Here is a 16,341-nt window from a genome sequence, read left to right on the forward strand (position 1 = left end):
GGACTCCCCAGCCTCATCTTCTGTCTTTCTCTCTTTAACACCTGCTCCCAGGGGCTTTCCTGGTGGCTCAACTAGTAAAAAATCCACCTGCAATGCAGAAGACCTGGGTTCTATCCTTGGGTTGGGAAGATCCCCTGAAGAAGGGAAAGGCTACCCACTTCTCTATAATCTAGTCAAGGCTATGGTTTTTACAGTGGTCAGGTATGGATGTGAGAGTTGGACGGTGAAGAAAGCTGAGTGCCGAAGAATTGATGCTTTTGAATTGTGGTGTTGGAGAAGACTCTTGAGAGTCCCTTGGACTGCAAGGAGATCCAACCAGTCCATCCTAAAGGAGATCAATCCTGGGTGTTCATTGGAAGGATTGATGCTGAAGTTGAAACTCCAATACTTTGGCCACCTCATGTGAAGAATTGACTCATTTGAAAAGACCCTGATGCTGGGAAGGATTGGGGGCAGGAGGAGAAGGGGATGACAGAGGATGAGATGGCTGGATGGCATCACCAACTCGATGGACATGAGTTTGGGTGAACTCCAGGAGTTGGTGATGGACAGGGAGGCCTGGCGTGCTGCAATTCATGGGGTCGCAAAGAGTCAGACACGACTGAGCGACTGAGCTGAACTGTATAGTTCATGGGGTCGCAGAGTTGGACTGAGTGACTTTCACTTCATTCACCGGGACCTTTGCCCCTGTGGTTCTGGCTGAAGTGCACTTCCAAATAGTCACCTGGCTTGTTTCCTCACTTTATTCATGTATCTGCACCAGCGTCACTGGATCAGAGGAGGCTTTCTGAACAATCTCATCTAAAATAGCGAGCGTGGGACTTCCCTGGTGGTCCAGTGATGAAGACAGGGCTCCCGAAGCGGGGGGCCTGGCTTTGATCTCTAGTCAGGGAATTAGAGCCCGCATGCCGAGACTGGAGATTCTGCGTGCCTCAATGAAGATCCTGTGTTACGCGACAGAGACCTGACACAAATAAGTAGAAAATAATAATGAAATAAAGTAGCAAGCCCTGGCATTTCCCTGGTGGTCCAGTGGTTAAGACTCTGAGCTTCCAATGCAGGGGTCCTGGCTTCCATCCCTGCTTGGGTATCTAAGATCCCACATGCTGTTCAGCTCAGAAAAAAAAAAAAAAATTATGTATATATAGCAAGCCCTCCCATAATTCCTCTCTCTTTTCTGCTCAGTTTTCTCAAAAGCACTTCACATATTGCTTACAAATGTACAGCATCTGAGATTTTGCAAACTAATAAACTGTTTCTATTTATTATGGTTTAGCAAAAGTCTTTTCATGGGTGCTGCAGGAGACATGGAACTCCTGGGTAAGGGACAAAGGACATTATTATTACTCACAGAAAAAGCAGTCGCTGATACTTTATTTTTGTGTCATTTTTTCCCCATGTTCCCCAAGCTCTGCAAAGGACCCATTGTGTTTGTCTGTATACCTTGCGCACGGCATTATCAGAGAGGAACACAGAAGTTAATACTGCTTTTATAGTGAGTGATAAGCATGCTTGTTCTTTTTCCAGAAGGAGATGTTACCTCATCCCTCAACGTTGCTTGTTATAAACACAGCCCTGAGAAATGGCCTCGGTAGGCAGCTCTCAGGGCCTTGCTCTCTTGGCTTGCCCAGCAAGAACTTGCAGGGACTCAGCCCATGGCAGACTGCTTCTCCTAACAGTTATATAGTTACTGGTTCATTGTCTCTCCAACTAAAGTATAAAACACAAAGGACAAGGATTTTGTCAGTTTGTACATCCAGCACTTTAGAAAGTGCTTGGTAGGGACTTTCCTGGTGGTCCAGTGGCTAAGACTCTATGTTCCCAATGCAGGGGGCCCAAGTTGGATCCCTGGTCAGGGAGCTGGATCCCACATGCTGAAACCAAGAGTATGCATGCTGAAACTAACGATCCTGCACTCCACAATGAAGACTGAAAATCCTGTGTGCCGCAACTAAGGCCAAGGTCAATAAATAAATATTTTTAAAAGGAAAGCCTTTCTTATTCATATAATAAAAATACTTTTAAAAATAAATAACTAAGAAGTACCTACAACTACAGAGTAGTTGCTCAATAAATATTTGTTGAATGAGGCCCTTAGAGAGTCAAGGGAAGACTTTGGACCCTGCTCATCATGTTCCAGGAGGGGCTGAGCTGAGACCCATTCAGTCCCACCTGTGTGGAGTGCCTGCCGGGGCTGGGCCTGATGCTGGGCTGACCCGGGCACAGAGGTGAGCTTCCTGCTGTCTGGAGTTTTCAGGGTGGACAGGCAGATAACAGCAATGAAAGGCAGCACAGTGGGTGAGAGTCACCCTGGCAAGCAGCCGGAGCCCAGATGCAGGTGCGTGAAAGCTCCCTGGGGAGAGCCCCATTACACTTTGCTGACTGTTGGCTGAGGCATCAAGGCAAGCTGATGCTTGTCTCCCAAGTAGTGCAATAGAAAATAGTGGTGTGTAAGATCCATCCTGTGATGGAGGGTAGAGATTGGCAGGAAACTCAGATCCAGGCCTGGAAATTCTTGTATTAATATCATCAGAACCCAGAACTGGAAGCGCCATCAGAGACTCTCTGGGCCAGTGTATTTGGAACTGACTTTTGTGGAACCCTAGGGAGATGCTGCCTCGGTGGGGGTGGGCACTGTGAGGGGCAGGGGGAAGCTGAGTGGGTGGGATTGGGCAGCCTCTTTCCACCATTTAACAGAAGCAGCTCTGGCTTTATCTCTATTGCATGTTGAGCTTCCCACCAGCTTTTGTGTGGGATTTCCCTGGTGACTCAGTGGTAATGAATCTGCCTGCCAATGCAGCGGACAAGGGTTTGATCCCTGATCCGAGAAGATCCCACATTCTGCGAAGCCACTAAGCTCGTGTCCCACAACTATCGAAGTCCGTGTCTTAGAGCCCATGCTCCACAACCAGAAAAGCCACCCCAATAAGAAGTTTGTGCACCGCAACTAGAGAGTAAGCTGGTGCAGCTACCAAGACCCAGCACTGCCAAAAATAAATGGATAAATAAAAATTATAAAAAAACTTTTGTGTGAATAAAGAATCACATGACTAAAACAATGTCCAAGGGCCATGGATCACTTTTAAAAAACAGATTTATTAAGGTGTCATTGACACATAATAAGCTACACATATTTAATGTGCATGATTTGATAAGTTTTGACATAAAGATGCACCCAGGAAGGCACCATCCCAATCATTTTATAATGAGCATATCCATTACCTCCAAAGCTTCTCTGTGCCCTTTTGCCATCCTCTGCCACCTCCTCTCTGCCCTCCCACTCTGAAATGTTGAACAGCACTTTGGCAGCTTCGCTCATCAGAGTCCAACATTGGAAATGCCCAAAATGTCCTTCCGTGGTGAACAGATAAACAAGCTGTGGGGCGCTGATACAGGCAGTATCATCAACGGAGTGAGCACTGTGCTGAGCAACAGAAGTCAGACGCGAAAGAGCTTGGACTGTGAGACCCCATTTACGTGAAGCACAAGTCCAGGAAAAGCTGATCTTTGGTGACAGAAGTCAGATCACTGAGTGTCTGTGGGAAGGTGGTGTTGACTGTCAAGAGGCAGGAGGGAATTGTCTGGGATGAGGCAAACACCCTAGACGTGATCCGGGTGCTGATTGCAAAAGTGTATACACAGGTAAAAATTCATCACTATATTTTACAGGCTTGAGCTGGGCTCCCCTGCTGGCTCAGATGGTAAAGAATCTGCAATGCAGGAGACCTGGGTTCAATCCCTGGGCCTGAGAGATCCCCTGGAGAGGAAACGGTAACCCACTCCAGTATTCTTGTCTGGAGAATCCCATGGACAGAGGCTGCCTGGCGGGCTACAGTCCACTGGGTCGCAAAGTCAGACACGACTGAGCAACCAACACTTTCATATCTTGTATCTTAATAAAACCCCTCTGGAGAACTTCCTTGGTGGTACAGGGGATAAGAATCTGCCAGCCAATGCAGGGGACATGGGTTTGACCCCTGGTCCAGGAAGATTCCACGTGCTGTGGAGTAATTAAGCCTGTGCGCTGCAAGTACTGAACCTGTGTGCCTAGAGCCCGTGCTCCGCAACAAGAGGTGCCACTCCAACGAGAAGCCTGCACAGCAAGGAAGAGTAGCTCCTGCTTGCTGCAACAGAGACCAAGCAGAGCCAAAATAATAATAATAAACATTAACAATTAATTTAAAAATCTTTCTTTGAAAAGATGTGAAAATCACTCAGTCGTGTCCGACTCTTTGCGACTCCGTGGACTATCCAGTCCATGGAATTCCCCAGGCCACAATACTGCAGTGGGAGCCTTTCCCTTCTCCAGGGGATCTTCCCAACCCAGGGATCGAACCCAAGTCTCCCGCATTGTGGGTAGATTCTTTACCAGCTGAGCCACAAGGGAAGCCCAAGAATGCTGGAATGAGTAGCCCATCCCTTCTCCAGCAGATCTTCCCGACCCAGGAATCGAAACGGGGTCTCCTGCCCCGCAGGTGGATTCTTTACCAACTGAGGTATCAGGGAAGTCCGAAAAGATGTCAACATCATTAAAAAAAAAATCCCTCTGGAAACTCAAACTCACTCCCCTTGGATATAGGGGAGAGGACCCTTACAGGACTCCCAGGTGGTCTCAGAGCTGGCAGGCTGTGTGTGGAATGGGGTGGGGGACCCAGAGACCCAAAGCCACTTTACCCATGGCCGTTCCCACCCACCCGTCCTCAGTTTCTGGGAATGGACTCCCCAGGGAGGCAGCTCCTCAGAGCCTCTTCCCCGCCCCGTGGGCCTCCAGGGCTGCTCTCTCCTCCTGAGGCAGTAACCACTGCTGTTCATGGAGTGCTCCCCGGGCACATGAAACTCTGCACACACTCTGTCTATAGCACAGGTGGGAGGACCCAGGCTTGGGCACGGGACCCCCTCCCACCCCCGGCCCCTCTGGCGATTGTCACTGAGAAGCTGAATGATCTTGGAGAAGGAGAGGGTAAGCCGCTGCACCTCTCTGAGCCGAAACTGTGTCATCCCCCAAATGGGCTTTAACACCCACCCAGCTGGAGGAGCAAATGAAGTGATGTGGGGGCAAGGCCTGGCATGCCCAGGGAGGCTCGGTGCCTGAAAGCCATGACCACCTAGGCTGTACCCCAGCCCGGGGGGCTCTGGGGCTGGTGAGGAAGAACCCAGCCCCTGCGAGGGAGCCTGCAGCCCAGGCTAGGGCTCTGACCGTGGCATTGAGACTTTCTTGCCATGTGACCTTGGAGCACCAATAAATGAGTTAATGTAAACAAAGCACTGAAGCAGTGCCTGGCATATGATAAATGCTGCACTGGACCAAGGTGTCCAGACCCTCAGTCTTGGTCCCCTCATTGGCTCTATTTGCTATTGCTTTGGTGTTCCACCCGCATGCCAGGGACCCAATCTCTCCGTACCCTCAGACGACAAGCCTCCCAATCTCCTAGTTATGTTGGTCGGGCCGCTTCCTCTTGGAGCCCAGCAGCCTGCTGGGTGACTCCCATCCGTCCCAATTTTATCCTGCCCTGCCTGTCATCTCTGCACCACGTGCACAGTGCAGGGGATCCAGAAGAGAAGGCTGGTTGCCAGGGCAACGGAGGATAAAGCCCTTGCTCTGCCAGGCTGCTGATTGGCGGAGGCAGGTCCCACCTCCTGCTATCCTGAGGGTGGGGGCAGAGGGAAGGGTCTCTGATGGGCGGGGAGATGTACAGGCTGCCCAGCCCAGGACCGCCCCCTAGCCCAGGCAGAGCCCCTGGGCCTGAGAAACTGTCTCCCGTGGGGGGTGTTGGCCTTGCCCCTTCTCTGCTTCCCACACCCAGGGCGGCTGCAGATGGCAGCATCTCTGGGGACAGCAGCTACGACTGAGTCCACAGGCCTACACTGAGCTGCTTGGGCTGAGGCGGCGTGCTCAGCCCAGAGCCCCCGGAACAGGCTTCTGCAGGGCTTGAGGTGGGTCTGCGGGCGCGGGGGTTGGGCTGCCAGGTGGAGAGGTGCCAGCGGCTTGAGAGGCAGGGAAAGGAGGTCTGCAACCCTTGCACTGTCCTGGATGGGACTTGTGCTGGAATGGGGGCTAGAAAATTCCTTATAGGTCATCTGGTAACCCCCATCCCTACCTCGTCATTGTGCAGGGACACGCTGAAGTTCAGAGAGAGTGAGGAGTGACCCAAGGTCACACAGAAGGCCAGTGGAGGTTTTGCTTCAGCTGAGCCAGTCCTCTGAGAAGCCAGGAGAAGGTCTGGGGTCCTCGGTTGCCCCAGAATGCCTGGGATTTTCTTCACAGGGCTGGAGAGGGTGGGAGACCCAGACCACTGCTCCATGGGCCCACAGCACTGCGGCTGAAACAGCTGCTGCTCTGTCCAAGTCCCCCATCCTCACGTTTAAGCTCAAAGGAGCCTGGGGTCCTGGGCGGGCCAGGGGAGGGGGCCTGAACCTCTCGGCCTCAGTCAGGCTAGTTTGGACCAGCCTTCCTGCTCGTAGATCCCCTTCTCCACCTCCCCCAAACCCAGGCCACACCAGCAAACCCTCTCTTTGGCTCTCCAGAAAGGCAGATGGTTAGGAGCACAGGCTCTAGGCCGACTCTGGGCCATTAGCACACTCTTCATTTTATTCCTCGGTGAAGAGAATAGGGCACCTTCAGCCACTGCGGTTCAGAGCAGCCAGTGGGGACCCTGGAGGGCACGGGAGGGCTTCCAGATGGATGCGGGATTGGGGAGCAGCACCTCTCCCTCCCCTGGGGTCACAGCCCTCCTTGGAGACCCACCCGGCAGTGGAGGGACAAGAGGGCTGGAGTCTGGAGACCGAGGTCTGAGAATCTGGGGCTTCTCAGGCAGCCCTGGAGGTCATTCTTCCCTCCCTAGAAGACAAGGTGGGCCTTTGCTCATTTCACTCAGTTCAGGTGTCTTTCCCCATGAAACCTCAGGATGTCGCTGGGGGACTGGAGTCCAACTCCGTAACGTCTCAGTTGGGTAACTCAGGGCAAGTTAGCAAGCTTCTCCAGTCCCAGTTTCTTAATCTATAAAATGTGGACAATGATACTTACCCCAGAGACCTGTTATAAGGTCTGTGACTCCATTCTGACCGTGGTCTCCCTGCCTGGCAGGCAGAGGTGGGGCTCCTCACCCTACCCCTTTCTCAGACCTCAGGAGCCATTCGAAGGTGGATTAAATGGGTCCTGATTTGTCCCATGTCTGGAGAAGATAATCTGTGGTGTGGCTTTTGAAGTATGGATAGGAGTTTGCCAGATGAACATGAACAGAAAGGACATTCCAGGAAAATGAAAGAACACACAGAGATGGAGACTGTATAACATGCAGGCACACGCACGTGACTGACAAGTGGTTCCCTCTGGTGGTGTGGCATGCAGATGAGGTTGGCATGGTTGGCAGAGAGCAGGGCTGGTCCACTCTAAGGAGCTGGATACATGTAACACTTGTGAATCACCTTAAACCTGCCAGCTTCCATTTCCTGCTCTCCCCACCTCTGGTGCCCTGGAAATAACACCAGCTAGTATTCATCGAGTGCTGATTCTGCACCAGGCAGCATGATGCTACAGGAACTTTAGGCATTGTCTTGTTAAACATTCACAGAGACCTTAAGAAGAGGGTCCTACTTCTATGCCCATTTTACAGGTAAGAAAACTGAGGCTCAGAGAATAAGAACAAAGTGCTATGTAGCACTCAGTAAGCGTCAGGCACTGGTTCTTAGCACTTTATATAAATTATCTCTTTCAACAGTCACAACAGCCCTATAATTTCCCATTTTTATGGACATGGAAATCAAGGCTCATCTTTGGGGGCTCTTTCCTGTGTCCACACTCTTATAATTATGACATGGGGCATGGGCCTGAATTCGGGAGCCTGTGCAGACCTTGTTGATATCAACGAGGTCCCCTAGGGATGGGTGGCTGTTCACCACGCTTTCACCAGGCGACACCTGGCCAGGATGTGAGGGTGGCTGGGGACCCACTCATCTGTGAGGGGGTTGGCAAGTGGCAGCCTCTGCAGACACCCAGTCAGAGCCGGGAGAGGGGGCTAGGAGGAGGACCGCCCGAGTCGTCCTTTACTGAGAGCTCTGAGAGGTCAGTCACCTCACCCCGTCCCCTCAAGTCTCTGGTAGTTGTCACCCCTTCTACTCGGGGCAATGCTGAGGCCCGGAGTGGTTAGGCAAGGGGCCTGAGGCCACACGTTCTGTTGAGGGACTGAGCCACATTGGGCCCTCCGCTATAGGCTTCCTTGTAGGGGGGTGAGTAGGAGCTGGGTGGGCCCCTGTGTGCCTGCTCAGGGGCCAGGGTGCTGAGTCACTGCCCTCCACTCTCCGAGTGTCGGTCTCCCCACCCGCGAGGTGATGCTTTGGCCCCCTGGCTCCGTGAAGACCGCGGGTGCCCCCTCCGGGAGGGAAGGTGGATGGGAGGATGGACAAGCCGCCCCTCTGCTGGTTCTCACCGACCGTGTCTCAGCAGCCAAGGCCGCCGCGATGCCGCACTTCCTGGACTGGTTCGTGCCTGTTTACCTGTTCATCTCTGTGCTCATCCTGGTGGGCTTCGGAGCCTGCATCTACTACTTCGAGCCCGGCTTGCAGGAGGCGCACAAGTGGCGCATGCAGCGCCCCCTGGTGGACCGCGACTTCCGCAAGACGCTGATGGTCCGCGACAACCTGGCCTTCGGGGGCCCCGAGGTCTGAGCTGCCCTGTGCTGGTGGCCGTGGGGGGTGCCCTCTCCCTCGCCACCCAGCCTGGAGACCCTGGGGCAGAGGGAGGCCACCCCTGGTCCTCCGGGCGATCGCTCTGCAGCCTGGCTCCTCCCAGAAGGAGGTGCTCCGGGAGGACCCCGGCTGAGCAGGGATGGGGCACCTGGAGTGCCTTGAGATGTCGCTGCTGCTGATGGCCCCGGGCTTGCTCTCCAGGTTAAGCTGGCTCACCCCACGCCTGCCCTCCCCAGCTCCGTGGACACCGTCCTGCTCCCCTCCAGTGCCTTTGTGCTGCCTGGCGCTCCTGGCCCTCCACCCAGAGCCAGGCACTCTGCCTGTCCTGAGCCTCCAGGTCTCCCACGTCCCTTCTGGATCCTGGGTGACATTCGGCTCCCCACTCCAGCTGATGGTCTCGACCCTGCAGCTCCACGGGCCAGGCTTCAAGGCTGATGCAAGGAAAGGGCCCCCTTTGGAGGGAAGTCAGCTTAGGCCAGCCCAGCTCTAACACTCTGGACCCAAACTTAGCGTGGATGAGTGTGTGTGATGGCGCGTGCCAGGGGCAAGACCATAGAGGAAGGAGGTGTGTGTATGTGTGTGTGGGTGTGATAGAGGGAGAGAAAGTTTGGGAGGAGTGAGCAGCCTTGGAGACAGCAGGGTGTGGGGGAGAAGCATGTATGTGTGAGAGGGAGAGGGGGGGCCCAGGCAGGATGGGAAGTGGGGGACGGAGTGAGTTCCATGGGCATTATGGGGGCCACCAGCAGCAGTTCCCGCCCCCTCCCTTGGCTGGACTCCCCGCTTTCTCTCCTTTCCCAAGACTGAGGCTGCTGGCAGGAGCCCTGCCTTCTCTCCTGGTTCTGTGCTGTTCCCCCAAGCCCACCTTGGAACCCCCTCCTATGTGGAGCACCACCCTTTCTTTTTGGACATCTATTGGCCACCTGCCTCACTCCCCTCCTCTGGGGCTTCCACCTTAATTTATTGCAATAATAAAGACTCCATGACTATCTCAGCAGGACAGTCTCCTTTCCTAAAAGTAGGGTCATGTCTATCATCTCACCGGGTCCTCATAAAAAACATGATAGTTCAGGGACTTCCCTGGTGGTGCAGTGGATAAGAATCCTCCTGCCAATGTAGAGTACACGGGTTCAATCCTTGGTCTGGGAAGATCCCACGTGCCGTAGACAAACTAAGTCCGTGCACCACAAAGTCTGAGCCCATAGAGCCTGTGAGCCACAGCCACTGAGCCTGAACGCTGCAACTACTGATGCCCGCGTGCCCAGAGTCTGTGCCCTGAAACAAGAGAAGCCCCCACAGTGAGGAGCCCAAGAACCACAACAAAGAGTAGCCCCCAGTCGCGGCAGCTAGAGAAAGCTCATGCCCAGCAATGAAGACCCGGTGCAACCAGAAACAAACACAAACAAACAAAAAAACCCACGATTGTTCACTATCCCCCATTTGGGGGATGGGAACTGAATAGCCAAAAGGAAAGAGCAGTTTCTCAGTGGGTGCACCGTTGACTCTTTGGATGAGATCATCCTTAGCTGTGGGAGGTTGTCCTGTGCATGGTAGGGTGGTGAGTACCTCTGGGCTCCATGCACTAGAAACCAGTAGCCCTGTGCCCTCCCTTGACCCAGGACAACCAAAAATGCTAACTGGAATCCCCGGGGGTAGAGAACCAGTGAGGATACAAATTCAGGCACAGAGATGCAAAACAACACAGCCTGATACCAAATAGAACGTCCTTTCCTTATCACGGTTCTTTCCTATGGAGGTTATCCAGACTGGTCTGGTGGCTAGGTCCATGCAGTGTTCAGGGACCGGAGTTGCTCCTCTCTTGCAGAAGGGATGTTGTCGGTTGGTGCTCCCCCCCGCCCAGGGGGCTCTTCTGCATCCTGAGGAGCAGGGTGGAGGGAGGGCGGAAGGCTTGAGGGACACTGTGGCTGGCTGGACCCTTACTTCCCTTTACACCTCACTGGCCAATACTTAGTCACATGGGTACTCCTAGCTGCAAGGAGATTGGAAAGAAAAAAGCCCCTCCTTTGGAATTTTGGTTCAACATGTACACACTGCTATGTTTAAAATGGATAACCAACAAGGTCCTACTGAACAGCACGTGCAGCCCTGCTCAGTGTTATGTGGCAGCCTGGATGGCAGGGGAGTTTGGGGGAGAATGGATTCGTGCATTAATATATGTATGGCCGGGTCCCTTCGTTGTCCACCTGAAACTATCAGAGCACTGTTAACTGGCTAAACTCCAATATAAACTAAAAAGATAAAATAAATCCTCCCTCCTTGAAAGGGGGAGAGCACATGGAGGCAGCTGGCATTCTGTCTTTTCTTTTAAATTTTTGGCTACACCCCGCAGGATCTGGGATTCTGCAGCCAGGGATCTTAGTTCCCTAACCAGGGATTGAACCCATGCTCCCCGCATTGGAAGGCAGAATCTTAACCACTGAACCGTCAGGGAATCCCTGCCGTTCTGTTTTCATAGGGATTTGCCAAGGGCACAGGGCAAGGGGCTGAGATTTGGACTGGATCTCCTTATCCCAGGCCCAGGCTTGCTCATAAACAAGCCCCATCTTAGGAGTCAGCCAGGACAAAAGCTATCTTCTCTCAGCTCGAGGAGTGGGGCTACCCTCCTCCCTGGAGCGAACCCGGGAATCGCAGGGGCTGTCTTGCAGAACCAGGTTAGAGCTAGGCAAGAGAGGCACCAGTGCTGGGCACCTCTCCTGTCGCAACCCGGCCTGGCTCTGTTGTTTCTGAGTCTCACCGCCCTGAACTCCGTCTGACCCAGCAAAGCGTTCTGTAGCTTTCAGAGATTCTCCCATACTACCGCCGGACTCCTGCAGCCGCGAGGCACCAAACTGAAAACAGCTGCTCCTGGACTCAGCCTTGGCTGGACCCTGGGGCTCAAGGATGTCATCAGTGCTCCATCAAGCCATCCTTCCCTCTCCCCGTCTCACTCAGCCCTGCGAGCTTCATCCAGGGGGATTTTTCTTCTCCATGAGGCGCTAAGTTGCCCAGACAGTCCCAGGTTCACACAGCCCTAGGGCCTTGATTTCAGGAAGGAGCACATGTCGTGTTCAAGCAAAAAGTTCCCATCAGCCCCCGGCTCTTGACCTCAGGGGATGGGTACGCTGATCACCAGGCAGCTCTGGCTCCAGCCACAGGGGACGGGCCTGGAGTGGCTCTGGTGATCTCGTGGTCTGAGGGGGTAGGTTGCCGCTGTTACCTAAGGGAAGGGGGGGAGGGGAGGGGAAAGGGAAGGGTGGTTGGGTGAAAACCAAGAGGGACTGAGACTGCTGCTTTACGGAGGCGGATACAAGGGTGAAGAGAAGTGAACCAGGGTGACCCAGGGGGTTACCAGTGCCTGGATTTGAGACTGGGAGTCTGAGATGGGGAGGAGGGACAGAAACCCTCAGAGTTTGGTGGGTATGGGAGTTGGGCTCTCTGTACGGACTTTCAGGCATGCAGGGCGTGGCGGAGGTAGGTGAGCAGGTGAGTGGGTTCTGTAGGGACCCACTGGAGGGCAGGGCCCTTCCAGTGTCTTCCATCACCCAACACCAGAATGAGGGGGGAACCAACACCACCCACACCACCCACTCGGTAGCCAGTTCCACACGCCTCAGTGTCTCGGGCAGCGCCAGCCCCGATGTGTTTTGCGCTCTCTTCCCCTCGAGGGGGCAGGAGGGGGCGGGTAATGAACTTCTTACTTTACAAGGCTGAGTGGGTAGAGGTGTGAGGCATGAGGGAGGGGGCTGGGAGGCCAGGACTAGGAGCTGGGTGCTGCCCCAGTTTATCAGGAAAGTGGAAAGTGCCCTAGCAGAAGCTACATGCATGAGTTAGGACCAGTGATTGCCAGGGACAGAAAAATCCCGACTTGGGTAAGAAGGGGAAAGTTATCACAAAGACACTGGGGTGGTCCAGCCCTGTAGGACAGGATAGTGGCAGGGACTCAGGACAGCTAGACCAGGCATTCCCTCTTAGGACTCTCTTTCAAATCTTTTTTTTTTTTTTTTGGCTACATCACATGACCTGTGGGATCCTAGTTCCGCAACCAGGAATCGAACCCATGTCCCCTGCAGTGGAAGTATGGAGTCTTAATCACTGGGCCTCCAGGGAAGTCCCCTCAAACCATTTTTCATTCCTGTTTCTGTATACCCATTTCACTAACCACACCTGCTGCCCCCATCATGGAAAATGCAGTAGCCAACTGCTAGCAAATTTTATGTCTCACAGCTCCAGGCACTGGAGAAAGAGTTACCCATCCCTCGCTCTGGCTTCAGGGCTTCCCAGGCAGTGCTAGTGGTAAAGAACCCGCCTGCCAAAGCAGGAGACATAAGAGGTGCAGGTTCGATCCCGGGATGGGGAAGACCCCCTGGAGAAAGAAATGGCAACGCACTCCAGTATGCTTGCCTGGAGAATCCCAGGGACAGAGGAGCCTGGCGGGCTGCAACGACTTTGCATGAACGCACATACTCTCTGGCTGCAAGCACAGATATCTCAGGGGAAGGATTCACGGCTCATCCTAGCTCAGACGCCCATTTTAAACTCCACTTGAGGCTGGGGCAGGGTCCTCTGTAAGGTCCAGCTTGGATCAGGGTCCTCTGGACCAGCCCACGTGATCTGGGCTCAGGTCCTCCCAGGACCTGACTCCGACTCCTGTGTGTCAGGTCTCTTGGGATGTTATGGAAGGAAGTCAGGGCTCAGAAGGAATGACGAAAATTTCTCCCTTACCCCTAGTCCAGACCCATCAGACAGTCCCTCCTGGATTATTAGGCTTAACTGGCTGAGTCAGGGAAGGCCTCAGACTAGATCTGGCCTGCAGCCAAGTTTGAACAAATGCAAATTAATTGGCAACCTTTTTAAGTCAGGAGATTTCACATCAAAGTCTTTTTCTGACTCCTCTTTTTTTTTTTTTTTTTTTTTTTTAAGCTGCACCACACTGCTTGCAGGATATTTGTTCCCTGACCAGGGATCGACCCCATGCCTCCTACGTGGGTGGAAGCATGTAGTCCCAACCACTGCACTGCCAGAAAATCCCGATTCCTCTTTAAAAATAAAAATTCTGGCCATACTGGATCTAAAGTGTGAAGGTGTTCAAGGTTACGAGCTTCACAGCCTCAGCGGGGTCGCGGGGGCAGTGAAATGGGTGTACAGAAACAGGCGGAGGTTGACTGTGACCCTACCCGAGGCCTGAGCAGTGGCCGGTCTTCTTCACAGTGAGGCTGGCTGTATCCACGAGCCTTGGCAGAATCTACCATCCCAGGTTGCCAAGGAGACTGAAGCTGAGAGGGTAGGGGATTTACCCAAGCCTTCTGCTCTTAAGCCTGGATCCTTTCCCAGTGCTCTCCCCAGGGCTTATCACATTAATATTTATTTACTTAGTCTTTATTTTTTTATTGGAGGACAATTGCTTTACAACGTGTTGGTTTTTGCCGTACATCAATGAGAATCAGCCATAATTATGTGTGTGTGTATATTTCTATATATCCCCTCCCTCTTTTTGTCATCATTCAGTCATTAAGTTATGTCCAACTCTTTGTGATCCCATGAACACGCCCTGCAACACGCTAGGCTTCCCCGTCCTTCACTATCTCCCAAAGTGTGCTCAAATTCATGTCCACTGAGTCAGTGATGCTATCCAACCATCTCATCCTCTGCTGCCCCCTTCTCTCCTTGCCCTCAATCTTCCCCAGCATCAGGGTCTTTGCCAATGAGTCGGCTCTTCGCATCAGGTGGCCAAAGTATTGGCGCTTCAGCTTCAGTCCTCCCAATGATCATTCCGCCCCTCTAGGTCATCCCAGAGCACCAGGCTGGGCTCCGCGTGCTAGACAGCAGCTTCCTGCCGCTTACTGATTCCACACGTGGTAGTGTACAGACGTCAAGGCTATTTTCTCAGCCTGTCCCCCCCTCTCCTTCCCCTGCTGCGTCCATCAGTCCCCTCTCTACATCTGCATCTCCGTGTCTTCTCTGTAAGCAGCTTCATCAGTACTATTTTTCTAGATTCCATGTATACGCAAATGTTTATTTATATGTGCTCTTCCCATAACGGACCTAAGAAGTTTCAGCGGAAGGAGCCACATACATGGGGGTGAGAAGGAAATATTCTGACTCTGACTCCTGCTGTGTTATTGCTGCTTGTCTCTGAGCTTCCTGGCAGCCAGAGGGGAAGAGGAAACAGAAAGAGCTCATTTTATTCCCATTAGGTGATAGAAGGGAAGGGTCAACCCTTAATGAAAGACAAGTTATCTGGTTCTAAATACTAAGAAGAAATGTCTCAAATGGGATCTTAAGAGCAACACTGTAGACGGCACCTTCAGCATCATTTTTAGGAGGCTGACCCAGAGGGCAGAGGTCACAGAAACAGGCCAGTGTCCATGGAGGCAGATTTTCCCATCTGCCAGGGCTTACCAGGGAGCAACTTGATGCGAGGGCCCGATAATAGTAAATCCTATAAAGCTGTTCATTTAAATCGCTTTCTTAGGGGGATTTCCCTGGTGGTCCAGCGGTTAAGAATCCGCCTGCCAGTGCAGGGGGCCAGGCCCAAGCCCTGGCCGGCGCTCTAGAGTCTGCTCTGCAACAGGAGAAACCGCTGCAGCGAGAAGCCTGTGCCCTGCAGTGAAGGGAGCCCCTGCTCACCGCGCGTAGAGAAAACCCACGCACAGCGACGGAGACCCAGTGCGGCCAAAACTAAAGAAAGAAAAATCAGTCGCATTCTGGGGGGCAAGTTTCCTGTTCTCAGACACACGACTGAATTCACCAAGCATTTCCGTGTACCAGGCACAGAGATTTCATAGATGATTAAAGCTCAGAGGAATGCCCCCTGCCAGCGCCTGGCATTGTGCTCAGCTCACGTCAGGTTCTTGCCGCGCCCTGGCTGTTTGTATACCGCTCCTGCCCTGCCTGCCTCACTGGGTTGTGGCAAATGTCAAAGGAGACAGTTGGCAAGAAAGCAGTGTATGAATGGTATGCAGAATACAGCTCTTCTCCTGAACCCTGCAGAGGCGTGTCACACACCTGCTCCTGGCACCAAGAATTCAAAGACAAAGAAGAGATAATCTCCCAATCAAAGGAACTCCCAGACTGGAGGGCCAGATGGATATGTGAACAGATAACAACTGTAACTGTAGCAAGAGAAGGATGTGTAAGAAACTGAAAAGAGAATTGAATCCCAGGAAGGGGTTTATCAAGGAGGATATGACTGCTGATGTGGGTTTTGAAGGCTGAATAAGAGGTTTCCCTGTAAAGAGAAGAGGAGCTGGCAAGCGCAAAGCCGTGGAGGTTAGGGAGGACCCAGTCCTTTTTGAAGATTGTGAGGGGTGTCACGTGGTCCCAGCACAGAATACCAGTGCCTTAAGTGGTGGGAGAGGAGCCTGAACAAGCCAAAAGTTGTGTTTCAAGTAAGGCTTAGGTCCAGGGAGAGAACCTGATCACTCTCTAGTTGCCACCTCCTCCAGGAAGCCTTCCCTGACCCCACCAGCAGCTTTCCCTGTTTTGGCCCCAGTCTTGTGCTGTGATTTTGGGCACATGTCTGTGGAGAGCTGGCATGAGGCATCATGCTTGTTGGATGAATGGCACCTGTCTCTCTGTCTTGCCAGAGACAGCCCAGCTGCTGAGAGACAAAGATTTTAGAGAGGCTTGGAGGCTTCTTGGAGGTCAGGTTGTTATGCA

General features: G+C 53.0%; 1 long non-coding RNA gene across 1 annotated transcript; it reads left to right on the top strand.

The window, feature by feature from the left end:
• Nucleotides 5,678–9,676, top strand: LOC102170210. The gene is made up of 2 exons (XR_310045.3): nt 5,678–5,934; nt 8,444–9,676. It is a non-coding gene; the product is annotated as an uncharacterized LOC102170210 (long non-coding RNA).

This window comes from Capra hircus, chromosome 5 (assembly GCF_001704415.2).
Source record: "Capra hircus breed San Clemente chromosome 5, ASM170441v1, whole genome shotgun sequence".
NCBI lineage: Eukaryota > Metazoa > Chordata > Mammalia > Artiodactyla > Bovidae > Capra > Capra hircus.